The following is a 10395-nucleotide window of genomic DNA, read 5'->3' as shown; positions in this document are numbered from 1 at the left end:
GGGTGGGTGGATCATGGTTCAAAGCTAGCTGAGGCTATAAGGTAGCAAGATTCCAGGGCAACAGAATGGCTATGGTGATTGATGCACACTGTAATTCCAGCTGCTCAGGAGGATCGAGGTCCAAGGCCAGCCAGGGCAAAACCACGAGATTCTATCTGAGAAAACAAGCAAAAACAAACCAAGACAGCAAAATGGTTTGGGGTGTGGATCACGAGGTAGAACGTTGCCAGCCCAGCTTTACGGCCCTGAGTTCAAGCCCCAGGACTTCCTGCTCCTGGCAAAAAGAAAGCATTAATGACTGGAAATGGTTTAGGTTTTCTTCACTTGGTTTTGGAACAATTCCTGTTGATCGTGGTAGATCTGTGTCTTGTACAGGGTGGAAAGGCCTACCTCTGTCTCTCTCTTCCTAGCTCCTCTGGCAGTCTGTGAGCTGAATCGACATAAGGCAGATCAATGGAAGACAAACCAGTCTAATTTATGTGGGCATGGACAGGTGTCCTGGAAAAACATGTGAGGCTTGGTTGGGTGTTAGTGGCTCAGATCTGTCATCCTAGCTACCCAGGACGCTGAGACACAACAATCTCCTTAAAACCAGCCCAGGCAGGAGAGCCTGTGCCTCTTATCGCCAGTGAACCAGGTGTAGACAGAGTGGCAGAATGCCACCCTTGAGTGAAAAGGCTAAGGGGGCAGTGGCCAGGCCCTGCTGGGTTCAAGTGCCAGCACTGGCACGCACACACGACTTAAAGAGGCTTCGGGATGACTGTGCCCTCCGCACCTCGCTGAGGCACAGGGAAGCTGTGAGCGGCCAGGCCGCGGTAGGGGCCGGCAGGGCCGCGGTGGGGGCCGCGGTGGGGGCCGCGGTGGGTGCCAGCGGGCGGAGGAGGAGAGGCAGGGCCACCCCGGCGCCCAGGTGAGGACAGCCCTCTGGGAGCAGGCACACAGCCTGTGACAAGGCTGTGACAAGCAGCCCAGCGGCTGCTCGGGGCTATGCCAGCCTTGGCAGGTTCTCCGATCTGGGGGCCCCGCCTGGTCTCTCCTAGTCATCTTTGGGGACTACAGACCCTGACACCCACGGTTGCCAACATTGACCTCCCAAGTCGGAGACCGGGTGTGGCGCTCCAGCCCTCCCGGAGGTCCGTGGTCTGAGGGGAGCCTGGTGTCCCCCCCAGCGGTTGGGGGGGGGTAGGAGGAGGGCCGGAGGGGCAGAGGCCCTGGGCGGGAAGCACCGTGGGCGGGGACGGGTCCTTGGGCACTGCGGCCGCCCGCGGGTCCGCTCGGCCCGCACCTCGCGGGGAGTCCCGGCCGGTGCCGGGCTTCCCTCCGGTGACTCCTCCCCCCCAGGGCGGCGGCTCGTGCCCGCCCCCGCCCCGCCCTAGGTGACCCGGGCCCCGAGCTTGGGGGTGTCGCCCGGGCCCGGGGACGCCGCCTGCGGAGATTAAAGCGTGAGCCGGGGGAGGTCGGGCCTGGGGCGCCGGGCACTGGCGGGGACGGAGGGGAAGGCGAGGCCCGAGCGCCTCGGCCGCGCCGCAGGTGAGGGGCGATCGCCGCGGCCCGGCGCGGGGCGGGACGGGCGGCGCGGGGCGGGACGGGCGGCGCGGGGCGGGACGGGCGGCGCGGGGCGCGCGGGGCCCCGGCCGGCGCGGGGCGGGACGGGCGGCGCGGAGCGCGCGGGGCCCCAGCCGGCGCGGGCGGGACGGGCGGCGCGGGGCGGGACGGGCGGCGCGGGGCGCGCGGGGCTCCAGCCGGCGCGGGCGGGACGGGCGGCGCGGGGCGGCGCGGGGCGCGCGGCCGGGCGCGGGCGGGGCGGGCGCAGCGCTCTCCCCGGGCCGGGGGCGCCGCTCGGCTGGGACCTCCGCGCGCCTGCCGGGAGCGGGTCGGGGAGCGGCGCGGGGCCCCGGGGTGGGGCGCGCGGCCGGGGCGCGTCCCGGGGTCCCTGCTGGGGGGGGGACCCCGACCCCCGGCCGGGCGCTCGCCCGCGCTCCTTTGTCCGGGCAGCTCCCGCCGGCACCTGAACGCCTCCCGCGCCCCGGGTCCCCGCCGCGCCGCGAGAAACTGGAAACTCCGAGATGCCGGGCGATACGGGCGGCGCGGCGGCCGGGACGGCGGGGAAGGAGCTGCCGGGGAGCGGTCGGAGGGGCCCGCGGCCCGGCCCGGCCCGGGGCGCCTCGGTCCACCGCACCCGACGGACGGGCCCGGCGGCGGCGCCGGCGGGGGCCGGGGTGCGGGGGGGCCGGGGCCGCGCACCCGAAGCCCGGGGCGAGGCTCGGGCCGCCCCGCCCCGCCCCGCCCGAGCCCCCCGCCTTCGGGACCCGGGTCAATAATGGAAAATTACCGAGGCCGCCTCAAGTTTACCTGGCGGCAGGTGAGCCAGGCCTTCCAGGAAGTGAGAACCGGGAACCGGCGCCCGCGGGAGGCCGGGCGGGGGGCTGGGCGGGCCCTCCCGGGTCCCCTGGGATGGAAGGGACCCGCCCCCTCCCCGCCCCGGGCTGGGGGCCCGGACACGGTCCCTGGGCTTCGCGGGCCCCAGGCCGGTGCTGCCCCGCTTGGGCCGCAGCGCCAGTCCTGGCTCTTTTTTGGCTGGTTAATTAGAGATCAGCATCTCACTGACGCTCCGGATCCTCCGGTCGCTGGGCCCAGAGTGAGTCCCCCCAGCTCTGCAGGGCGTCGGTCAGGAGCAGAGGCCAGGGTGGGCAGGCCGGGCCCCAGGCTGGGGTGAGCCCCCTCCCCCAGGCCTCCCTGGGCGCAGGGAGTGGGGATAGAGCCCCAGGGGCCCACGAGGAAGGAGCCCAGGAGCTGCAGGGCTCCCTCTGGGGCTGCAGACAGGTCTCCGCTGGTGCAGCCCGTCCTGGCCCTGGTCTCACACGCTGGCTTGTGGGCTGCCCTATTCCTCCTGCCCAGCCTAGAGAATTCAGGCAAGAGGAGGGGACGGCAGTGAAAGTGGCAGGAAAGGCTGGTGGGTGGGGGACTTGTCAGGTCTGGGCACGTGTTCGCACCATGCCGCCACAGGAAGGTAGCTGGCCATCATCAGCACCTTCGGGGTACAGACATGGATGTTAGGTTTCGGTAGAGGAAGAATCAGGAGATGGAGGGAGCAAAAGGTAGGCATCAGCAGGCCCAGATGCAGATGTGCTCTGGTGGGTCCTTATCTCAATTCTGGACCTGGTGGTCTTGGCATCCATTCAGGGGCGCAACCTGATCCTCATGAGTTGATTCTTCCCCTTCTGGGCTGCGGCCCAAAGCCCAAAGGCTCATGCCGTGCATCTCACCCTACAGACAACCGGGGTTCAGTCTGTCGAGAGGATATTTGTAGCAGGTACTTACACTTGTGAGAAATTCCCACCCCTGGCCCAGCTACAAGGCTGGTCGCCCGAGTGGACGTCCATTACCGCAGTGTTCTCCCAGAGTCCTGTGTCCTCAGCCTCCTGGCAAGGCAAGACAGCTTATGCCTCTCCCAATTAACATTCCTCAACCCCGCCCCCCTTTTGGTGTTCGTTCTGGGGCTTGAACTCAGGACCTGGGTGCAGTCCTGGGCTTTTTGTTGTTGTTGTTGTTGTTGAAGTCTAGTGCTCTAACACTTGAGCCACAGCTCCACGTCTGGTTTTTTCAGTGGTTAATTGGGGATAAGAGTCTCATGGACTTTCCTGCCCAGGCTGGCTTCAAACTGCGAGCCTCAGCTCTCAGCCTCCTGAGTAGCTAGGATGACAGGCGTGAGCTAGGGTGCCCGGCTTCATTTTTCCCCTTTAAGGATGGGGGCGGTGGGGGAGGCTGGAAGAATTTTCCCATTGGTGCTGGCTAGCTGCTGCCGGCCTGTTGGACCTCAGTAACTTCCTTCTGCCTGCACCCCTAAGGTTAGTCTTCTAAAAACAAAGCTGGATGATTGCCAGAGCCAGACCTTGACTCTGAAGTTTACTTGCCCTTGGCTGCTGACCCGGTATTTGAAGGCGTTAAATTTTGTCACACAGGTATTATAAAAATAACTGCAGTTGTTCATTCATGTGACGATTTCTTTTGTCCAGCCAGATGTATTTACCATGTATTCAACAGAGCTATAGGGAAAACAAGGCAGAGAGGTTAGGTAACTGACCACTAACCCATAAGGAGCAGGGCTGGGGGTCACGGGTCCGTGGACCTCCCGTTGGGTTCTGAGTTAGGTGCAGAATGATTAGAGGAGATGGGTGACCTTTGCCTTAGTGTCAACCCAAGGTCAGAAGGCACTGCAGGTAGAGAAAAGGGTTTTAGGGGGAAGGGAGCTGAGGAGGTCCACAGAGTCCAGATTAAAGCCAGGCTTTCTCTGGAACTAGGCTGAGTTTCTCCCCAATCTCAGAGCCCAGCCCTCCTGCAGCCCCACCCCGTTAGGGTTGTTGTAGTGCGATGAACATAGGGCCCCCGACTCTTTAGTGTGGAGATTGGATGACTTCCTGTGTGACGGGACTGCAGAGCGGGAGGTGCTGGCTAAGCGTCCTGGTGAGGATGAGTCCTAGCTCCCCGCAGTGCTGGTCCCCGTGAGCTCCTCTCTCAGTGAGCTGACCCCGCTCGGGGCCTCACCTCGGTCGGGCTCTTCCAGAAAGTGGGAATGAGGCACCCAGCCAGAAATCCTCACTCTTTTCTGTCTCATCAGTGGGGGTGATTCCTGGGGTCCCACTGTCCCAGTCCCGGGCTGCATGAGACCTCAGGCACCACCCAGGAAACTAAAGTTTTCCTGAGCCCCTCGGAGAGCCTGGGGCTGGGAGCCCTGCTCAGCCTAAGCCTGAGGCGGGCAGGCCCCGTGACGGGTCCTGTGTGTGTGGCCATGCCCTGCTGGGGGGGATAGCGGGAGGGGGTGGTCTGCGGCCCCTGACACCCCTTGCAGGTGGCTGCAGACCGGGGGGCTCTCTCCTTCTTCTGCTGTCTCTTCTAGCTGTCCTGTCCCTCATCCTACGGTTGATAAACTTCTCCCTGTGTTCCCTGACCTTCCTCTCTCTCAAGGTCACCCATCCACACCCCTCCCCACTGGGCTGGCCCAGAACTAGTTGGGGGGTCTTTGACAATTGGGAGGTTGTGGGTGCAGGAACACCGTGACCTGAGCCCTCAAGGCTGGGGGGGGGTTAGCAGCACCTCAGGGGCGGGGAGTGAAGGAGGCTGGACGTTCCTGAGCCAGGGCCCTGGGGCTCCCCTGAGGAGAGAGGAGGTTAGAGGTCATCTCATGCTCCCTGGGGGCCCCAAGGGATGACCTGAGAGGGGCTGGGGTCAGGGGGAAGCAGAGCCAGACCCGGGGCTGGTTTTTCCCAGCAGCCACCGGGCGGTGGGAGGAGAGAGGAGCTGGCACGGGTGGGGGACGTCTCGGTGGGCACTGGGCCGCCCTGGGGTTCGTGGTGCCATTTTTCAGGGTCGCGTGTATGTACACAGGGTGGACTTTGGAGAGGCCAGGTGAGGCAGCCACAGGCTTTTCGCTCTCAGTGGCGTGGGTGGTGGGCTGGGAACTCCGCGCACTTGGCATGTGTACGCAGGTGAGCTGGCAGGCAGCGGGGCAGGCAGGGCTGCGAGAAGGAAGCGCAGAGGTTGGAAAGGCCTGCCAGCCTGCGTGCTTCAGGTCCGGGGCTTCACAAGGAAGACCAGATGGCCTGGGAGGACTGGGGCGCAAGGCTCTGGAGAGGGGGCAGGTGTGTTAGAAACAAATTCCCTCCCTCCCTCCCTCCCTCCCCCCACCCTCTTTCCCCCTCCTTCCCTCCCTCCCTTTTTTCTTTCCTTCCTCCCCTCCCTCCCTCCCTCCCTCCCTCCCTCTCTCTCTCCTTCCTTCTCTCCTTTCTTCCCCTCCTCCTTCCTCCCCTCCCTCCTTCCCTTTCTCCTTCCTTCCTTCCTTCCTTCCTTCCTTTCCTCCTTCCTTCCTTCCCTCCTTTCCTTCCCTCCCTCCCTTCCTTCCTTCCTTCCTTTCATATGTATATGTGTGTGCTGGAACTGGGCTGGAACTCAAGGCCTGGCTGCTGTCCCTAAGCTTTTTCACTTAAGGATGGTGCTCTACCACTGAGCCATAGTTCCACTTGCCTCTTTTTGGTGAATAATTAGAGGTAAAAGTATCACCCACTCTTCCTGCCTGGGCTGGCTTTGAACCTTGATCCTTAGATGGCAGCCTCCTGAGTAGGTAGGATTCTTACGTGTGTGCCACCTCGTGCCTGGCTAATAAGCCAGGCTTCCTGCTGACTTGTTTGTCTGAGGTTTGAGACCCGGTGTCAAATTCCCGGCCAGCCCTTTGTTTTCCCAGGGGCTGTCCCGCAGGGTTCGGGACAGGAGCTCACAGGTCTGAACTCACAGGAGATCTTTCTAGGGATGGTGAATTTAGAGATCGTTCTGTAGAACTCTGGTGAAAAGACCAAGTCCTGACTTGAACTTTTGTAAGTGCTGGAGATGGCTTCCTTGACTCAGTCAGCCTCAGCCGTTCGGATGCTTCCGCTCCCGGTGGCAGAGTGGCCGCTGGATTTCTTGGGCTGTGTTGAGTCCCTTTTCCAACACAGCATCTTGGAGGCCGAAGCTTGTCCGCTGCCGCGATGTTCTTCTTCTTGAGTGACCCTCGGGCAGCGAGCACCGAGTTAGGAAACCTGCACTCACCGGAGCTGTGAGTGCTGTCCCTACGGGGCTCTGGGACTGGACAGGTCCTGAGGCTGAGCTGGTGGTCTGGGCATGCACTGAGGTCTCTGCTGGAGTGGCCGGCACCATCACCGCTGGACCGTGCGAGCGCGCGCGCGTGCGGGCATGCATGCATGGGTCACCTGCTCTCGGTGACCCACGGCGAGGCCAGTGAGGGGCTTCCTTCTTTGTTCTGGTCCGTCTTACTCATCTAGACAGGAAACAAAGAGAGAAAGAGAAAGAAGGAAAGAAAGAAAGAGCGAGCCAGACTTGATGCCTGCCCTAAAAAGTTTACAATCTCCTTGGGACAATGAGGCATTCATAGGACAAGAAGCCTGGACGGGACAGGGGAGCCTTGTGTGAGCCCGCTCCCCCCACCCCTTCTCTTCCCGCCTCCTCGCCGCCCCTCCCTCCTCTTCCTCCCGGAGCCCTCATTCTTGTTCCTACTGTCCTGTCACTCAAGTCCAACTGTAGTCTAAGTGTAGCCTGATGGGTTGTAGCTCCATGGGGTTAGTGCTGCGGTAACACCGGGGGTTTCTCTTTGGCATTTGTGTCTGGGATGCGGAGTGTTTGTTGGTGGTGGTTGTGTGGCCTTGGAGGTGGAAGTGGGGGCTCCCCCGTACCCCCAACAACGTGAGCAGCATCGGGTACACTTCTGGCTGGCGGGGGGGGGGGTGATATCGGACCTCGGATGCTGCCATTCACCCCCTCCACTCTGGTTGGTTAAAAAGAAGTCTCCAGAAGACTGTTCAGAGACCTGGGTCGGGAAGAAGCTGCAGCGCGGAGCTCTTCATGTTCTGTTGCAATTTGGCCTCACTGAGGAGGCAGACTAGATTCTGCAGCGTTGTCCTGGCTCACCAAGGCGCAGGCCGCCAGCGACCCAGGGGGCTGGTGAGCCCTGGCACGGCACAGTCCAGGATGGAAGGGACATCGGGCGGACCTGGGGGGGAGGGGAGACGGCCAGGAGCAGAGGCTCCTCTCCCCATGTCCCCTCTTCCCGAAGTGCTGCTCCCCACGGCCTTTCCAGAACCAGAACGCATGTCTGCCCTTTCCATGGCAGAAGAGCGCTGGCCGCTAACCGTGCCGTCTCCCACACCCGCCCCGCGTGCTGTCCCTTCCGGAGGCCAGCCTTGTGGTCTCCTGTGGCTGTGGAAACGCAGATTTTTATTTATTTATTTATCTTTACTCATTTTATTGTGCTACTACTGGGGCTTGAACTCAGGGCCTCATGCTCTGATTGCTTTTTCACTCAAGACTGGGCCATGCCTCCACTTCCAGCTTTTTGCTGGTTAGTTGATCAGAGTCTTATAGACTTTCCTGCCCAGGCTGGCCTTGAACCTTGATCCTCAGATCTCAGCCTCCTGAGTAACTAGGATTACGGGCGTGAGCCCCAGGGCCTCCCTGTTCCCTCCTGTGCCTGCCCCCCCTCCCCCGCCCCGCTGGGAAAGGCAGATTTAAGACAAATTGGACTGAGGGGTTCCCTGGGTGTTTTTGGATGCTCTTCTTGCAGATCCCACTCCAGCGCAGCCCTCCCCCGCTGCTGCAGGCTCCCCCCCCATGGGAGGCCGCCCCCTGCACTCTTTCGGAGCCGGTGATCACCGAGCTGGACCCACATCATGTTTCGTGGGCGGCGAGATCGTGGGCGAGATAAGACTGTCCGGCAGCCTGCTTGTGGATCTGGTGGCTTTCACTGGGCAGTTCCCGGCTGGGGCTCTGGGCGCGCCCGCCTTTCCGGCGCTCGCTCCGGCTGTTAGAGAGAGATGGCCACTGAATAGCAAGCGTGGGCTCTGAGCAGCGCGCCCCGTGGCTGTCCCAGGCCCCTCCACTGGGAAACCTGCCAGCGGGTCACATTTTCATTTCCTGACATGTCACCCAAACCCAGCCTCAGGGGTAGCTGCCCGACACGGAGGACCCAGAGGAGGTAGTGTGTCCACTCACTGTTCTGAAGGAACTGGGGCGGGGGCTTGCTCCTGTTGAGTAGCAAGAGGACAGGCCTTCCCCAGCAGGGTCCAGCCTGATGCCCTCCCCCAGTCACCCAGAAAACCCTTGACTTTGTTTTTAATCTTAAAAGTCATCTCAGCGCTCTGGGCAGGACCTGCTTCTGTTTTATCTGCTCATCAAGCGTCAATACGTGGGTGCATTCTTACTGTGACAGGTTCAAAGTCTTACTTATATTTTTATTCTTCACGGGTTGTTGGTTTGGTTGTGTGTGTGTGTGCCTGTGTGTGTGTCTGTCTGTCTCAGGTGTGTCTTTTTTTTGGGGGGGTCCAGTCGTGGGGCCTGAACTCTGGGCCTGGGCGCTGTCCCTCAGCTCTTCAGCTCAAGGCTAGCGCTCTACCACTTGAGCCACAGCGCCACTTCTGGCTTTTTTTTCTTCTGCTTATGTGGTGCTGAGGAATTGAACCCAGGGGCTTAAGCATGCAAGGTGAGCGCTCTACCACTGAGCCAACTTCCCAGCCCCAGGTGTGTCTTTTTAACTGGAGCTTTTCCTTGGCTTTTGCTGCTCATAGCTTGTGCTCTGCCATTTGAGCCATGCCTCCAGGCTGGCATTTTGCTGGTGAGTTGGAGATGGGTCTCTCATGGGCTTTCCTGCCTGAGTTAATGTTGAGTTGCGATTCTCAGATCCCAGCCTCCTGAGTTGCGAGGATTATAGGCTGTAACCCAGCAGCGCCTGGCAGTTTGGGGGTTTCAGGTTGCTATTTACTTATCTAGATACTAAGTTTGGTTGGGAGACGTCATAGCAATGTCCAGTGGGCTTGGTGAGGTGATACTGTAGCCTGCTCGAAGCACACACCACATGCAAATCTGCAAACGTCACCAATCAGCCCCCACCCCACGAGAGTCTAGACATTCTTCAGCTTTAGAAGCTGCTTGTGGAAGACTTAGGTCGCTTTACGGCACATATACTCAGATACCGCATTTCCTCTCATTACCACGCAGTGCCTGGCTACCCTGTAGGAGGCGCTGTTGTAGACTGTGGCTGTGGGTAGAGGAGCCAGGGCCCAGGACCAAGCTAATGGGCACTGGATGAGTTCCGGAGGGCCCATTCCACAGCTAGGTAGGAACAGGGCGTCCGCATGGCCACCGAGGTGTGGCTCTCTGCGGTGTGCCTGGATTCCCAGTGTGCCGGGAATCGTGGTGTGCCGGGAATCGTGGTGTGCCGGGAATCGCGGTGTGCCGGGCTACTCCAGATGAGATAGGACCCAACCCAGGTGTGGATGGCTGCAAAGACCAGAGCTTGGCGCAGTCTCTGGACTTGCACTGGGAACCTTGCCTTGCGGATGGATGACAAGGAAGGCCGAGTCTCAGGAGACCTGTTGGTCATTTTAAGATTTTAAAGCCCAGCTGAAGAAGTGGAGAATCCCTCAGGGAACGGGGGGGGGGGGGGGGGGGGAGGAGGGGAGGGACGGTGAGGAAGGAAGGAAGGAAGGAAGGAAGGGAGGGAGGAAGGAAGGAAGGAAGGGAGGGAGGAAGGAAGGGAGGAAGGTTCCGTGAGCCTTGTAAAGGAGAGAAAGCAGCTGCAGTCTTGATCTGGTCGGCTTCTCAGCGGGGAGCAGAGGTAGGCGTGACTCTGAGCATGAGATAAAGCGGTTTGGGCTCAGGAGCAGGGCGGGTGAGTGGAGGAAGGTCAGCAGGAGTTATCGTGGTAAGGGAATTCTGCTTGGACAGGGTTTTTGTTGAAGGCAGGCCAGGGTGACCAGAGGTCTTCTGGGGATGGTAGAGACTGAGGAAACTTCCCTGGACGGAGTGGTCAGGGGTCTGGGGGTACAGGGCGGGGACTCTTGGCAAGCTGAC

General features: G+C 61.2%; 1 protein-coding gene across 5 annotated transcripts in view; it reads left to right on the top strand.

The window, feature by feature from the left end:
* Nucleotides 1–1448: 1448 nt before the first annotated feature.
* The window catches only part of Tmprss2 (transmembrane serine protease 2), a 34042-nt gene continuing 25095 nt past the window's right edge, over nt 1449–10395 (top strand). For 2 of the 5 annotated variants that reach the window (XM_070030739.1, XM_070030738.1), the window contains exon 1: nt 2344–2362. The gene's annotated coding sequence lies outside the window, so the exon portion shown is untranslated. Of the gene's footprint in view, nt 1531–2343; nt 2363–2556; nt 2639–10193; nt 10247–10395 lie in introns of those variants that run through there. The other 3 variants (XM_070030741.1, XM_070030743.1, XM_070030742.1) reach the window with 3 other exon arrangements.

The sequence above is a fragment of the Dipodomys merriami genome, unplaced genomic scaffold (genome assembly GCF_024711535.1).
Source record: "Dipodomys merriami isolate MVZ:Mamm:240054 unplaced genomic scaffold, mDipMer1.0.p SCAF_2, whole genome shotgun sequence".
In the NCBI taxonomy this organism is placed as follows: domain Eukaryota; kingdom Metazoa; phylum Chordata; class Mammalia; order Rodentia; family Heteromyidae; genus Dipodomys; species Dipodomys merriami.
The sequence above is the reverse complement of the archived record's forward strand: the minus strand, read 5'-3'. Positions and strand labels throughout refer to the sequence as shown.